General features: G+C 46.0%; 1 protein-coding gene across 3 annotated transcripts in view; it reads left to right on the top strand.

The window, feature by feature from the left end:
* The window catches only part of LOC119972600 (extracellular sulfatase Sulf-1-like), a 690,773-nt gene that overhangs the window by 126,375 nt on the left and 550,702 nt on the right, over positions 1-13,696 (top strand). For 2 of the 3 annotated variants that reach the window (XM_038809546.1, XM_038809551.1), the window contains exon 1: positions 9,284-9,560. The exons of the other annotated variant lie outside the window; for it this stretch is intronic. The gene's annotated coding sequence lies outside the window, so the exon portion shown is untranslated. Of the gene's footprint in view, positions 1-9,283; positions 9,561-13,696 lie in introns of those variants that run through there. 3 annotated transcript variants of the gene reach the window in all.

Consider the following 13,696-nt stretch of genomic DNA (forward strand, 5'->3'; position numbering starts at 1 on the left):
AGTAGTTGTGAAAGTTCAGCGGTGCCAACCCCCCCCCCCCCCCCCCCCACCCGCGCTCCAACAGCAATCTTATTCGCCCACACAAAGCCCGTAATGATCCTACTCACCCACTTAAAAAAGGCCTTAGGGTTGAAGATGGGGTGGCACTGAAAGACAAACAAAAATCTGGGGGAGACAGTCATTTTCACGGTCCGCACCCTCCCTGCCAGTGACAGCGGGAGCATGTCCCACCTTTTAAAGTCCCCTTCCATTTGCTCCACCAACCGGGTCAGGTTGAGCCTGTGCAGGGCATCCCATTTCCTGGCCACCTGTATACCCAGGTAACAAAAACTTTTCTCTACCATCCTGAGCGGCAGCTCTTTCAGTCTCTCCTCCTGCAGTGTTTCGGGCCCCGTGGGCCTGCTGGTGCTGGGGGCGATGTTTTTGGACTGTTGGGGTGTTGAGGGCTGGGGCCCTTCTGCCGAGGCACACTTTGCATAGTGGCCTTTCTTCCCGCAGCTGCTGCAGGTCGCGGATCGGGCTGGGCAGTGCTGCTGCAGGTGCTGGCTTTGTCCACAGAAGTGGCAGGCTAGAGCAGTTGAATAACTGGTTTGGGGAGCTGAATAGTGGCAGGCTGGAGCAGTTGAATAACTGGTTTGGCGAGCTGAGTAGCTGGCTGGGGGACTGAGTAATAAGCTGGAGCAGCTGGATAGTTTGAGTAGTTGACTGGGACAGTAGGGCGGCCGGCTGTGGCAGCGCGATAGCTGGGGAGCCTTGCGGCACAGGCTTGGGGGGTCCTCAGGTCGGGGGCCCATGCGGGGTTAGTGGGGTCCACGGGAAACGAGTTGAGGCTGCGGGAGGAAACCTCCAGCGTGATAGCAGCCTCTACGGTAGTCTCTAAGCCCTGGGTCCCATTTTCTAATAGTCTCTGGCGTACATAGCTAGATCGAAGGCCCGCTACAAAAACATCCCGCACAGCAAGCTCCCTATGTTCGGCCGCGGTTACGGCCTGGTAATTGCAGTCATTTGAGAGATTGTTCAACTCGCGTTCAAATTCAGCTAAAGTTTCAGTAGCCCGTTGTTGGCGAGTCATGAACACATGGCGGGCAAAGACCTCGTTCATGGGCCCAATATACATTTTGTCCAAAATCACCAGCGCTGCAGTGTAGGAACCGGCTGGATTTAGTTGTGTAGAAATTCTGTGGCTTACCCTCACGTGCAGTAGGCTGAGCTTTTGTTCCTCCGTAGTTTCAGCGGTGCTGATTTCGGCCATGTAGGCCTTAAAACATTTCAGCCAGTGGCAGAAGGTTTCTTTCGCCTCTGCATCCTGCGGATCGAGTTCTAGACGTCCTGGTTTTAGAGCGGATTCCATGCTTTACTTCGGCAGCTTCTTAAGTGTATTAAATTGATGGAACCATCAATTCAACGAACACGTGTAGTTGGATCTGAACAGAGGCTTTAATACACTTACAACAGAGCCAGCCTATTCGTCGTTGAACTTCAGATGAACTGGCAGGCTGGCTCTAAGGCACTGATCTTTATACATCGGTCCCAGGGGGAGGAGTCCTGGGCGGAGCCAAGGGAGGAGCCCAGTACAAACTCTCGCGTACTCCCAGACTCCCCCTGGTGGTCGGATAGTGCAACTGCACTTACAATGGTGGATAGTGAACATATGTACACGGAGTTATATTGGCAACTATATACAGCATTGATCTTACAACGGGTAGATAACGAACATATATACATGGAGTGATATTGGCAACTATATATAGTGTGAATCACATTCACCACATTCCTCATTGCCAGCCTTTCTACATAATCTTGCTCAGAGTCAGGGGCAGCACGGTGGTGTAGTGGGCTAGCCCTGCTGCCTCACGGCACCGCGGTCCCAGGTTTGATCCCGGCTCTGGGTCACTGTCTGTGTGGAGTTTGCACATTCTCCCCGTATTTGCGTGGATTTCGCCCCCACAACGCAAAGATGTGCAGGGTAGGTGGATTGGCCATGCTAAATTGCCCCTTAATTGGAAAAATGAATTGGATACTCTAAATTTATTTTTTTTAAATCTTGCTCAGTGTTCCTTTACACCACAAACCTTGCAGCTATCTCCAAATGCAGAACATTTACATGGCTGATTTATTAGACCATACTTGCTGCACATCTAGTCCAAATGGATTCCTTGTTTATCTCACCTACAGTTATTGCACCTCCAAGTGATCTGGCCGAACTGCAATTTTCCTGCTATCTTTAAGTAGACTGTTGATGGGCTGTCCCTTTTTGTATTTTAGAACACCTCTCTTCAGGTTGACACAATTACAGCTTCATTATTCCTTCAAAGATTTCTGAGTTTGAAAAATGAAATCTCTTGCCTTTGTCCTGAAATTTACGAACCAACTGGTCAGTAGTTTCTTTAGGCTGTTGTCTATAGGCCATCAATTCAAGTCGATGGATCCTGAAATTGGACCTAACTGATCCTCCAGCGTTGTCCAGAGTTTGCTTCTGACAGTCCAGAAGTTGATGCAATGAAGCCCTTCTTTGCCAACCACTATCCTCGTTGTTGCTGCCTGACTGAAACATCGAAGAAGCACAACTCCATATGCTAACCAAGCAATTCGAAGTCATTGAGGTCATTCAGAGTCTTTCAATTCTGTGGTGATTGTGGTGTCTGTTTCTTTAAGACAGCCACAAAAGGGTAAGGATGGAGCTGCACTCCAAGGCAGCACAGTGCTGCGAACCTCCTGTACCAAGTTACTCTTCATAAATAAATATCTCTTGTTCCTAGCGAAACCTGAAGTGTCTGAAGTGTGCCACAATACCTTGCGTATTGGCGACATGTTGGATCAAATGGATGGCATAACCTACCTGTGAGTACCCAATATAGTTGAAATTTGGAAAAGAGGGATAACTCACTGAGTGCCTGTTTTTGGGTGAATAGACTCGGAGAGCTGGTGAGAGCTAGTGTCAGGCCCTGAGAGGCAGGCAGATAGAGTAACAAATCCGGTACAGCAAGCGAGTCAAGAGGCTTGGAAAGATATAGAAAATTAAAATGGAGAGATTAGTCTTCAGAAGCAAGAGAAGTAAAACTTGAGCTAAAGGAGGTAATATGTTTTCAAGGAAGAGGCAACACCAGACTCAGAAGCAGTGAAAGACTGCTCAGGAAGAAGACACCGAAAGACCTTGAATAACTAAATGAAGAGGTGAAAGCACCATCCTTCTGTATTGTAATGTGAAGTTCCTTGAGAGTTTTAGCAATAAATTACAAACAAATGATGAAGCTGTAATCAGTCTGAAAATGAGACAAAGCCATAGCAGAAGGAATAGTGAAAGTGAAGGAAAAGAAAATTGGATAAACTTCACCGAGAACTACAGCAAATGGAAAATGAGATGTTTGTGACCTAAATGAGAAGCGCCAGCGCTATCAAAGCTAAGGAAAAAAAACAAGCACTATGAAAAAGGTGGAAATAGATCGGAAATCTACTAGGGCCAGTAATTTTTTAATCTTTTTAATTTTAGAGTATCCAATTCATTTTTTTCCAATTAAGGGGCAATTTATCATGGCCAATCCACCTACCCTGCACATCTTTGGGTTGTGGGGGCGAATCACACACAAACATGGGGAGAATGTGCAAACTCCACACGGACAGTGACCCAGAGCCAGGATCGAACCTGGGACCTCGGCACCGTGAGGCAGCAATGCTAACCACTGCACCATCGTGCTGCCCTTCCTCGGGCCAGTAATAAACATTACAACATTCACCAGCAAGTAGTGAAGGGTGGAGTTAGAGCATGAAGGTGTGAATTAAAGGTAAAAAGTGTGAAGAGAAAAAGTACAAGTGGAACTCAGCAACAATGGTCAGGGAGCTCGAAGAGCCAAGAAACCAAGTAGAACAGCTTCATCATAGGATGGAGCTAGAACTGGCTCAGACCAAACTGCAACTGATGGAGGCAGAGTGCAAAATACAGATTACCATGACCATTCCTTCATATGTGACAGACCGAGTTTGTAAATGAGCTGTCAAGACGTAGTACTGTGTGTATTGTGATAATGGTATCTGCGTGCATTGTCGAGTAATGTTCATGACAGAGAAAAGAAGCAACAAAGAACTGGAGAGTGACACAGCCCACAGAAGAAAGTATGTAGTCCTTGGTCAGCGCAGAGTCTAGAACTCTGCCTTGGAGTGCAGCTCCATCCTTACCCTTTTGTGGCTGTCTTAAAGAGACAGACATCACAATCCCACAGAATTGAAAGACTCTGAATGACCTCAATGAATTCGAATTGCTTGGTTAGCAAATGGAGTTGTGCTTCTTCGATGTTGCAGAACTTGGATTGCAGCAAGCTTGTATGAAAGAATCCAATGCAAGACTATGTTTGGAATTGTGCACAGTTGAAGCCTACTATTAGAAGTGTTATGTTAAATGCAAGCCTCACGATCTCATCATTGAACAATTGCTGTATCGATTTACAAATCTGACTTGTGTGTATAATGTTTATTTGGAATGTGAGTTTGAGTAAATCAATTTTGAAGATTGTATTAAAATGTTTAAAGGGAGAGGAATGTTGTGTTTGTGGTGACTATCTCTTTAAGACAATACAGCCGAACAGGGTCACCTGACTTGAGGGACCAATGGGAACCAAGAGTAATTAATCACCCCAGAGAGCGGAGTCCTCTCTTGGGCATAATACATCTAGCAACTATGTAGTAAGCATGTTAGGACTTGGAGCTGTGCTCCAAGGCAACCTAGTGCTGCAAACCTCCTGTACCAAGTTAGTCTTTATTAATAAACACCTTCTTGTTCTTAACAAAGTCTAAAGTCTCTTGACAATGTCAAAAGTGTGCCATATTACATAACATTCATAACTGGATGTTTTGCTGTCATGGCATCAACATTTCTTGTTTCTCAATCCTATCTCAATACTTTACCGTAAACAATTTTTCCTCAATGAAAAATAAAGAGTGTAGATTTACTGTGACTGCAGCACTGAGCTGTGTGGTTGCAGTGCAGGCTTTCAGCCTGTGCATGAGGAGATTCTGTCCATAGGGTTCTTTACAGCAATTCAGCAGTCTCTCAGCCCCACTGCAGATTGACTTCTTTCGTCGAATTCTGCCACAACATACCGTTTCTGGTTGACTACCATTCCAATACACCACCCCCTGCAATTGCTCACTCTCTCTTGGGTACAAAGGCAAGGTCATTACATTAAATTCGTAAACTTGTTATGTTAAACTTTGGCTCAGTTTCAACTCTAGTTTGTGTCCAATTCTGGGTTCCACACTTCAGGAAAGATATGAAGGCATCAGAAAACATTCCAAAAATGGTTCCGGGGCAAGGAACTTCAGTTGTGTAGATAGATTGGAGAGGCTATGACTGTTTTCATTTGAGAAGAGAAGTTTGGTAAAATCATGGGGTTCTGGAGAGAGTAGATAGAGGAAAAGCTGTTCGTATTGGTTAGTGCGCTAAGAATTACGCTAGGAATGAATTTATGATTATCAGTCAGGCCCACAATGTAACTCATTTTATACTTGTTAGAAGCTACAAATAGTCATACACAGTGCATACAGGAACTTGTCCTCTGCAGGCAAATGGAATATGTCCAGACATTGCACCTTTATAAAATAAACAAAAGCACAGGGGTCAAGAGCTTCCCGGTGCATTCGCCGGTGCATTCGCCATGGCAATGTTTCAGAGCCGTCGTGCCAACCAATCAGCACTCCTTTCCTCATGCAGTATTAGTCGCTGCTCCTTTTCAAATTTTGGCATCTGTCGTGATGAGTGCATGGCAAAAGGTTTTGACAGCATATCTGTTTTTCAGTAATGCTCAAGAATTAAAGGAGCGCAGCTAGGTCAGAGGCATGTGGGGCTGGAGATGGCAGAAAAAGGGTGGGCCGAGGGGCCATGGAAAAATTTGAAAACAAAGATGAGAAGTTAAAAATCAATGTGTTGCTTATCCAGGAGGAAATGTAAATCAGTGCGCATAAGGGTGAGAGGAGAATTGGACCTGGTGCAGAATTTAGGATAAACTTACATTACAGAGGATGAAAGGAGGAGGCTGGTCAGGAATGTGTTGGAATATTGTAGTATGTTCCAAGTCGGTAGGTAGCAAAGACAGGAACGAGGATTTCAGTAGCAGATAAACTGAGGCAGCAGTGGAGTCAGATGAGCTATAGGTGGAAATATTCAGTGTTTGTGATGATGTTTCGAAGCTCATCTTGGGGTCAGGTATGACTTCAAGGTTGTGAACAATCTGGCTCGATGTCAGAGAATTGCCAGCGAGAGGGATGGAGTTAGTAGCTAAGAATGGAGTTTGTGAAAGGGACTAAAGCCAATGGCATCAGTTTCCCAATTATAATTGGAGAAAATTTCTGCTCATTCAGTTCTGGATGTTGAACAAGCACTGTGCCAAACTAGGACGAATTTGGGCTGAGAGACATGGTGGTGAGCAACAGTAGGATGACATCAGCATACATTGGGAACTGGACATGTTTTCAGATGATGCAGTCAAGGGACAGATATAAGTGAAGAGATAAGTGAGAGATCAGGGTAGATCCTTCAAGGACTCTAGAGGTAACCAGTGCCCTGAAGTAGCTCCTCAGTTGTGTGTGGATGGGCATATCCATGCTGAACTGACTGGCAGCCCATCCCAGAGGGAGTTGAGCAGGGGCTGACTGTAGGTAGCAGAATTTCCGTGGAACCAGAAAAGGCATTCCGGCTTCTCTTGTCCAACAGAGATTCACCGAAAACTAATGTTTGCCCTTTTCTTGATCACTGTAGCCTCTTCAAAGACTACTGGCCAAGCTGCTTAATGACTGGTAAAATTGTGTGAGCTTCCACGGAGTTCACGGTCTGCTTGAAAGTTACAAGCAAGGCTGTCAGATAGCATAGCAGCCAGATTTGCACAGTAAAGCAACTTCCCAATGGAAAGAGGTGGCTATACTACTTGCCTGACTGAAATGATTATCTGAGGGGGCTTGGGCACCAATGAGGGCATGGCCTCAAAATCTATAGTTACATGAATAAATACTTTTAAGTACCAGTGCAACACACCACCACACTACTGACTTCAGTCCTCCTGCTTTGGTTCCAGAAGGGAATCCCAAGTGTAGTTTTTTTTTAAACAGAGAAATAATGGTTTTGGTAACAGATGGATATATTTAGCCAATAACAGTTTTATATATCTAAAAGCTATATTGTCAACAAATCTAATAAAATCACAGTCAGTCAGATTAACCATCTGGCCAAGATGAGTACTGAAATTGTAACAGCCAATGGCATTTTGGACACATGACAATATCAGATTCAGTCATTACTGAGATCTGATTGTGAACCCATAGTTAAGACTGTGGGAAAATACAAATTCTGTTTTTCAGGGAAATGCACTGCCTCAGGCACTTCCCTGCTAATCTTCCAAATAAGAAATAATTTGCAGAAGGACAACTGCCAAAGTATGTGAGTCCAGCAACACTGCGAGACAGCTTCCGTAATATCCCATTATTTCTCTCTCAATGGGAAATATTAAGTGTTTTCTCTCCAATCTATTGACAGGATATCTTACCCTAAAGGTTTATTTAAATAAGATAATGGAGTGGAGCTTAGCTTTTACTCATTAAACTAAATAGAGAATAATAGAAACCTGGTAACAATTACAATGCAGTAATATAATCTCTGAGGTTCAAATCATGTCTCAACCCACAAGAGGGAGGTTTTAGCGCTTTATAAACTTTCATAATATCCGTGCTGAACATGTACAAGTACCGATCATAACTCTGGACAACATCTGGCTCAGCTGGAATGCACCCTGCAGTAGCATTTTCTGGCCAATTAGGATCATGAATGAAGGCTGACTGCTTGGATTATTTACTGCAGGCAGTCAACACTTGTCGAGATGTACCTCTCCACCGACAAGAAAGGAAAATAAAACATAATTAATATTTTTAATTATTCTGTTCAGTGGTAAAATGTAATTATAGACATTTTAGATTGACTGTTTTAATAAAGTAACATGAATTACAAACCAATCTGGTCCACTTAAAAAAAAATGTAGAGTCACTTCCATATCTAATTTCTTTTTTAAATGAATTTAGAGTACCCAATTCTTTTTTCCAATTAAGGGGCAATTTAACGTGACCAATCCACCGAGCCTGCACATCTTTGGGTTGTGGGGGCAAAACCCACGCAAACATGGGGAGAATGTGCAAACTCCACACGGACAGTGACCCAGAGCCAGGATCGAACCTGGGACCTTGGCGCCGTGAGGCAGCAATGCTAACCATTGTGCCACCGTGCTGCCCATAACTCTAATTTCTGCCCTTCTTCACTGAGATTGTTTAATAGTACCTTACCTTCTGAACCGATTTCTTTCACCTGTATTGATCTGTTACAGCTTACTTAAGGTCATCGGCATATATTAAAATTTAATACAGTTCAGCCACTCTAAAATCTGTCCCATACGTATTTGTGCCCAAAGGCTGCTTTGAACTGTTCCATTGTATGCTTATGCTGGGGTCTCTGTGATATAAGAGGCAATGCTGGCCTGTTATCAGATGGAGTTTCAGTCAATTGACGGCAGTCAATAGGCACGTCTATACAGCAAACAGTAAACCTTTTCACTGTCTCTCGCTCTCTCTCTGCCTCTGTGTAATTCGGGGAATTAGAGAACAAAGGACGTTCTCATTACCAGGTGCTGAGAGATGCTGAGCTGATAAGAAAAGCCTTTTACTGTGCTATTAGAAAACAAGGCGCAATGTAAAAGATGTAAATCCCAAAAAAATCTTTCATTACCAGCTGTGTTTGTTCTGACATTTGGAAGGATTTTTACTTTCAATATTGTAATGCCACGGGTAATATCGCAGTGTGACGCAATTATATGTAGTGCAGTTTTAAAGTTAATATTTACTTGCAATATTTCTGGAGAACACACCTCTTTTAGCCCCTGTGAATAAAGAGAATCAATTTTCTCTTCGGTAACACTTGCCTGATAACATTGTGTCAACTACAAGAAGTGTGCCCAGACACTAATGCACCAGCCTCAAATCTCAGTGTTCGCTGTACCTGAAAGGATGGGGGGAGGGGGAGAGATAGTCGAACAGATCATGTGAGGGGAGGAAAGAGACTTATGTGTGACATTTTGTAATTGAGAAAGGGCCCCCTTAACCAGGAGGTAAGCCAATAGCGTATGAGACTTTCTTCCTGTTTCCCTCCTCATTACTGAAACATACAGGGCATGTGGTGTTTGTTGATTGATTCAGTTACAAAGTTGATTGATCAGTTACAAAGTTGAGATTCCTGAAGTGAGGATGGAGGACAGCCGGGGGGTGGAGAACACATCTGAATCCTGGGACCGGTGGGATAAAGGATAAGGAAAGGATAGTTTGCTAGTGCTCTGCGATCATGCATATGCAAGCACATCGGGAGTAAGGAGGGCTGGCTGTGCATCAGATGAGCAGTACAAAAGACCGAGGTTTGCAGAAACAGCTGTATTTCAGGCAAGCCGGATTGTCGTGGCAGCCGCCGCACAGCCATGGCTGGCAGGACCTGAAGTATTATTTTTAACAACAAAGTTTATACGGTCTCCAGCAGCTGAAAGGTATGAGCGTTACTCTGTTCTGTGGGTTGTTTCTGTCGGTCTGACACGGTCACTGCAACATGAATAAAAATGAAGGATTCTGCTGGTTAGCTGGCTGTTTGCTCTCACAGTAGCAAGAGAGAGCGAGAGAGGGGTCCCGCTGCTAACCTCTGTACTGTGGAATCATGTTAGGACTGTTGGCGAATGTCATGAAGTGGTGCATTTACTTTTTGCTGTCAGCTGTGGTTCAGTTTGTAGTGTTCCCGTCTCTGAGTCAAAAGGTTGTGTGGGCTCAAGTCCCAGGCTTAGAACACAACAAAGGCTGACACTGGTGCCATACTGACAGGTGTTATGCTGTTTTTGGTTGAAATCTTAAACCAAGGTCCCATTTGCACACTCGGGAATATAAAGTATCCCACGGCACTATTTTGAAGGAGGCTATTGAGTTATCCCTGGTGTCCTGGCCAATATTTATCCATCAACAAACATTATCTGGTCATTGTCATATTTCAGTTTTTGGGAGCTTGCAGTGTATAAATTAGCTGCCATGTTCCCTGTATTACAACAGTGGCTGCACTTCAAAAGTACTCTGCAGTCACAGAAGAGATTTTGGTTGGTTGTTAATGGCTCCGCATAAATGCAAATCTTTTTAAAATTTAAAGTACACAAGCAATTTAGCATAGCCAATCCACCTATTTTGCACGTCTTTGGGTTGTGGGGGTGAGACCCAGGCAGGCACGAGGAGAATGTGCAAACTCCACACGGACAGTAACCCGGGGATGAGATCAAACCCGGGTTCTCGGTGTCGTGAGGCAGAAGTGCTAACCACTGTGCCACCATGCCACCCAAATCTTTTTCTTCCTGTTGCTACAATTCTACAACTATTCAGTGCTTTCTATAGTCGATTAAGTTCCACAAGTCTACATGCTGTAGCAGGTACTGAAGGAACGTTATAGATTTTAAGATTTCTGTACAAACCAGTGGCTCACATGATGCGGCAGGCCACTGTGCCAGCTGCATTTGAGCCACCATGACAGGCCGAAGAGCAACCACTGGGTGATTCGCGCTCTTTGCAAACCACATGGCTAATGAATCTGGTTTGCAACCATGCATGCATGTGCAGTATGCATGCAATGAAAGCCATGCTTTCACACACAATTTGTGTGTTGCACAGTGGTTAGCACTGCTGCATCACAGCGCAAATCCCCGGGTTTGAATCCTGGTCCTGGGTCACCGTCCGTGTGGCGTTTGCACATTCTCTCCATGTCGGTGGGTCTCACCCCCACAACCCAAAAGGATGTGCAAGTTAGGTGGATTGGCCATGCTAAATTGCCCCTTAATTGCAAAAATAAAATTGGGTACTCTGAATTTGTTTTTTGAAATTGACGTAACAGAGCATGATTATACTGAAATATTCTGTTGCCAGGACCTCTGGAGGGGCATTGCAGTATTCTGCAGAGCCAATGTCAAGATTTATGGTAATCTGTTGCATGCTACACAACTCTCATCATCTTCAAGGCACAGATCTTGATAGCAACTATATGGCAAGCATCTGAGGAGCAAGGAGAATGAGGAAGGCAGATGGCAACCTGTACAGGCCCTTTACGGCTCCACCACTGCACTCGGACATTGGCTGGCTGCTGCTATTGCTGTGGAAACTGCGGCATTTGCCATCAGATGCTGCATCATGATTTGCTCCACTGCTCGCCTCAAAAGGGTGAGGAGCTGCAAAAGGTGGTGCAGGCCAACAAAGGACTGTGAGCCAAAATGGAGGACCTGCAAAACATCTAGGCTGCAAAATCTGAGGATGATGAGCCTGCCCGACGGGGTGGAGGGCCAGAGGCTGATTGAGTATTTTGCCAAGAAGTTGTTGAGCTGTTGTGGGAGATCCCTCTCAGTATGAACTGGATAGGACTCATAGGGCATGGAGGCCTAAACAAAAGGCGAACGAGCAGCCAAGAACAGTGATTATTTGTTTCCGTAGGTATCGCGTGAAGGAGACGGTCCTGTGTTGGGCAAAGCAGAAGAGGGAGGTGCAGTGGCTGGAGCTAGTATACCTATATACCAGGACGGTAGTGTGAAGTTGGCGAGGAAACAGGCGGCCTTCGGTCATGTGAAAACAGCACTGTATAACAGTAGTGTGCGGTTCAGCGTAGTGTACCCAGCTAAGTTGAGTATGACCTACAACTCCAAGGACTTTTACTTTGTGACGCTGGAAGCAGCAGAATGACTGGGGCAGAAGTGAGAAATGGGATTGAGGATTGCTCTTGACCTGAGGGTGTAGATGAGTGTATTTAGCTCTTTTTCACTGCATGTTGTCATATGTGCTAAGTGAGTTGTGTTGCCTATTTGGACTAGGTAAGAGTTAGGATTTTTGTGTGTTTACACTGGGGTTGTGTATTGAAGGGGATTTCTTTGTTGACCTGGGAGGGGATTGAAGGGGAGTGAGGCCTGGGCAGGGGCCTCCACACTGACTAGCTCAAGCTGGCCAGTGAACGGAATGTGGTGGGGGGAGGGGCTGCAGCCTTCAGAATCTGGTAGAACTGGTTTCGATGAGCATGGAGGTGTGACAAATTGGGGGAGGGGACAGATACTGGGTGAGGTGTTTTCAAGAGGAAGTGGATGGGGGGATTCTGGGAGTGGGGGCTCGATGGTAGCAATGGGATGAGGCGGGCCAAGCCCATTGGGCAGGGCCTGTAGTTATGAGGATGGGGGGGGTGAGGTGGTGAACGATCCCCTGGTTAGGATGGTTACGTGGAATGTGAGGGGTTTGTTGGATGGAGGTTTTCAGTGTCATCTTGGGGGTAGTGCTCGTGAGCTTGGAACCAGAGCCCCTAGAAGCCATTTTCGGGGGGTCAGACTGGCTTGGCGGGTGCGGGGGCAGAGGATGTTAACCTTTACCTCGCTGATTGCCTGGAGGTGGGTGGAGGTTAGCTTCTCCATCCTGTGACATGGCTTGGTGGGGAACCTACTTGAATTTATCAGACTCTCAGGAAGGTGAAGTCTCAGCCGAAGGGGATGGAGGAAGGTGTGGTGAATTATATACCTAGTAATTCACAGTGTTGTATTACATGTATTGTGTCCTCGTGGGCTCTGTGTATATGAGCTGTTGTGCGGCTCTGCCCATAGGGGGAGATGAGGAGTTTGTACTGGGCTCCACCCTTGGCTCCGCCCATGGCTCCTCCCACTAACCGGAAGTATAAAGCACTGCAGTCGTAAGCCTGCTCTCACTTCATCTCGTCGCAGGCAGGTTCTGTTGTAAGACTATTAAAAACCACTGTTCACTTCCAATCACGTGTCTTGTGAATTGATGGTCGCATCAATTTAATAGTCTTCGAAAACTTGAAGAAAACTACTATGGAATCAGCCCTCAAACCTGACAGACTAGAACTTGACCCGCAGGCTGCAGAGGCGAAAGAAATCTTTCTAAACTGGCTCAGATGTTTCAAGGCCTACCTGGCTGAATCAAGCACTTCAGAAACTACGGAGGAGCAGAAACTCAGCCTACTGCACGCAAGGGTGAGCCATCGTATCTCTACTCAACTTAACTGTATTACCTCTTATACGGAGGCTCTGGCCATGCTCGACCGAATGTACGTGCAGCACATCAATGAGGTCGACGCGTGCCACATTTTTACGACCCAGCGCCCCGCAATTATCAGGCTGTAACAGCCGCCCAACATATGGAACTCGCTGTCCGTGATGTATACGTGGCAGGGCTCGGGTCCAACTATGTGCACCAGCGATTGCTTGAGAAAGGGGCCCAGAACTTGGAGGACACTGTAGAGTTAGCTACAACCATGGAGATCTCGTTCCGCAGCCTCACCTTGTTCCCCGTGGACCAAGCGACCCCATCATGGGCCCCCGACCAGCGTCTGCCCCAGGCATGCGCCGCGCGGCCACCCACCCACTATGCAGCACCAGCGTGCCATTTTTGTGGGCAGCCCCAACACCCACGACAGCACTGCCCGGCCCGCAACGCGACCTGCAGCAGCTGCGGTCGCAAAGGACACTATGCCCGGGTATGCCTAGCGAAGAAAACCCCTCCAAACTCTCCCGCAGCCCAGAGCGCACTCTTCCCAAATTCGCAGGCCCCGTAATGCTGCAGCGTGTATGCCGACTCTGCCCCCACCTGACATGTGCGACTCATGGGGCCG

Source organism: Scyliorhinus canicula, chromosome 10 (assembly GCF_902713615.1).
Source record: "Scyliorhinus canicula chromosome 10, sScyCan1.1, whole genome shotgun sequence".
NCBI classification, from domain to species: domain Eukaryota; kingdom Metazoa; phylum Chordata; class Chondrichthyes; order Carcharhiniformes; family Scyliorhinidae; genus Scyliorhinus; species Scyliorhinus canicula.